This window comes from Gossypium arboreum, chromosome 11 (assembly GCF_025698485.1).
Source record: "Gossypium arboreum isolate Shixiya-1 chromosome 11, ASM2569848v2, whole genome shotgun sequence".
NCBI classification, from domain to species: Eukaryota; Viridiplantae; Streptophyta; class Magnoliopsida; order Malvales; family Malvaceae; genus Gossypium; species Gossypium arboreum.
The window spans coordinates 131,695,860-131,699,429 of NC_069080.1; positions in this window are offsets into that span (position 1 = coordinate 131,695,860).

Sequence of the window (3,570 nt, forward strand, 5' to 3'; positions counted from 1 at the left end):
TCTGTCATCCTCAATGTCCTGAGATCCCTCTAGACACATATCCCGCTCAAAAGGAGACTCTGAGTTAGTAGCAACGTCGCTCATATCGTTGATATCTAAAGACTTGTTGTAGGTGCGAAGGAAGATACAAACAACAATAGAATCTAAGAACAATGATATGTATGGTATGATAATGAATGAAAGAATAAAAGAATATTTGCACGGAATAAAACAGGATGCATTTTATTGAAATAACGATTTTGAACATAAGCCTATTTCAAAAAAAAGACTCTTATTACTCCTAGGCCTATAGCAATAAGCGTGTTTTGGACATTACTCTGTGATAGTTCTAAAGACTACAAGAATCTCTTCCGCAGTCCAATTATTCAGAACACTTCCCAGCTCATAAGGGCGAATGCCCAACAAATTCTCTACTCCAGCTCCTTCTTAGTGTGTGGCATTGATGTCTAAATTTTCCATCATTCCTTCCACGATTTCCTTTCCCGACGTCCTCCGCTCAGGGTGAATGACTCCTCCAGACACAAAAGTCTTCGATATATGGTGAAAGATCATTGGTTCCCACTCGATTTCTCCCCCGCTCAATCGCGCTCTCCTTCTCTCTTTCTTCTTTTCCAATTCATTCTTTCTTTGCTTCGTGTTTGGCTTGAATCCTAACCCAAAATGGTCTTTTTTATCCTTCATCATTGGTGCATTAATCCTTCCCTAGAGGTATCTCCTGAGTTCTCTTCCGAGTATGGCCCATTTTCCAACAGTTAGCCGTAGTCTCATTCTTGTAGTCTCAGATAACATGGGCATTGGAATCCTATTTCCTTCAGTAATAAATGTCGTATTCACAAACTCTAAAGACCAAAAAGAGCACTCGATTGCTTCATCATTTGCCGCTAGATATGGGGCATCACTAGTTATTGCTGCGATGATGTCCTCTTCAGCATTGATCGTTACTAACCGACCTTCGGTTGCCAATTTCAACTTTTAGTGTAGCGATGAAGGGACTTCCTCTACTGAGTGTATCCATGGCCTCCCCAATAGGCAATTATACGAAGGCTTAATGTCCATGACCAGGAAATCTACCTCGTACGTGCTCGGCCCGATTAATAGGGGTATTTCAATCCTCCCCATTACCTTCCTTTTCGTGCCATCAAATGCTCTCACTACATTTTGGCATGTCTTCATATGGGAACTATCCACTGGCAACCTATTCAGCGTAGATAGGGGTAGGACATTTAGTGCAGACCCATTGTCAATCAATACCCCCAGTAATGTATACCCTTTACAGTGAGCCGTGATGTGCAAAGCTTTAGTCGATCCTCTGCCTCTTGGCGGTACTTCATTGTCATTGAAGAATATGAAGTTGTAGGCACTTATATTGTTAACTAAGCGGTCCAGTTTGTTTACAGAAATATCGTTAACAACATAAGTCTCATTCAGCACCTTCATTAATGCGCTGCGATGGGTTTCTAAGCTTAAGAGTAAGGCCAGTACCGATATACGAGCTGGCTATTTGTGTAACTGTTCTACAAGACTATATTTGCTGTACTTTAAAAATTTTAAGAATTCTTTTGCTTCTTTTTCAGCCACTGATTCATTAACAGCCAATTCAAGTCCTGCTAGCTTCTCTTTCTTTTGCTCAATTACCAATGCTCGACTTTTATATTTGGGGTATCTTAATGCCTTTCGTTGTGCGTATAAAAACCCTCGTCTTGACCTTCCTCTGATGCATTAATTGAGATCACCTCTCCCGGGATTGTCACATTGCAGCTATAGTTCTACGGTACCCTTTTGCTATCTTTATAAGATAAAGCAACGGGCTTTTGGATTACGACCTTTGGCACAACTTGTGCCCCGACTTCATTTATTCTCGGATGTGATATGATAACCACTGGGTGGTTGACTTTGTAAACATCCTTCGTCGACCCCTCTTTGGAGGCACACACATCTGTTTCTTCTAGGCTCCCGACATATTCGAAGAATTCCAACTCCTTATTATCCATCAATCCTTGTACTAAAGCCCTGAATTCGCTGCATTTCTGAATCTCGTGATCCTCTTGATCATGGAACTCGAAATAATTCTTTGCTTCTCAGGGTCTGACCCTTGAATTCTGTGTTATCAACCCTCTTTCCACCATTTTCTTCCATACTTCTTTCAATGGGGTATTCACTTCTGCAATATTCATCTTAATTTCTTTCCCCGAACTCTCGATTATCGTATTTATTCCCTTATCCCCATGGTTAGGTAATGGATTCTCTGCACTAGATGTATCATCAAATTTCACGATGCCCATGTTGATGAGTCTTTCAACCAATTTCTTGAAAGTGGTGCAGTTTTCTATCGAATGTCCTATGGCTCCCGCATGGTATTTGTATTGGGCATTTGCGTCATACCATTTGGGGTATAAAGGTTGCATTGGCTTTAGATAGAAGGGAGACACGACATGTCATCAAATAAACTTTGGTATAACTCCTTGTAAGTCATTGGAATGGGCGTAAATTGGAGTTTCTCCCTATTTTGCTTTGTGTTGGGCTTTTTTCTAGGTGGGCCCTGCTAACCAGTGGTTGTCGACCTTGGTTGGCTTACAGTGATCAATTTCGAATATGTGCTCACATTATTTACCTCATGCTCTTTCTTTCTCAGTGCTGACCTCTTAGCATTTTCTCCAGCCTCTATTTTCCCACATCTTATCGTATTTTCTATCATTTCTTTAGACATTACTATGTCTGAAAAACTCTTGGTTGCGTTACCCAGCATGTGGTTAATAAAAGGTGCCTTTAAGGTATTGATGAAGAGCATAGTGGTTTTCTTTTCCAACAGAGGGGGTTGGACTTGTGTGGTCACCTCTCTCCATCATTGGGCATACTGCCTAAAGCTTTCATTATGCTTTTTCTCCATATTCTGTAAAGTGATTCTATCAGGGGCTATGTCTGCCACATAACCATACTGCTTTATGAAAGCCTGTGCTAGATCTTTCCATAAACTGATCTGGGAGTGACTCAGTTGGTTGTACTATCTAGAAGCGGCCCCAACTAGACTTTCTTGAAAATAGTGAATTAATAGTTGGTCATTATTGACATGGCCCGTCATTCGTCTGCAGAACATAGTGATGTGAGCTTCGGGACAACTAGTCCCATTGTACTTCTCAAATTCTGGAGTTTTGAACTTGGGAGGGAGTACCAGGTCCTGAACCAAACTTAATTCTTTAGCATCGATTCCACCACGATAGTTGGTGCTTTCCTTTTCTTTAAATTTTTCTTCTAACCATCTACACCTTTCTTCAAGCTCTTTCGGGAGTTCTACCCTTGTCTTTTCTATTTCTGTTACTTTATCGAGATTGAGGACCACAGGGTTAGTCGGGTTATCCCCTAGATTGGAACTCAAGCCAACTTGATAATTCATCGGTATCGAAATACTAGCCTGAAATGGTTGGGGCCTAATTGTGACCGATGGCCTTCTTGGGTACAATTCAGGTTGTGTTTGAACGTCCGTTGGGGCAAAACCCGGAGGGTATATAGGATCTTCATTATCATCTCCCGCATTGGTAATGGGGTCTTTCCCTTTTTCTAATCTGTCAGCCA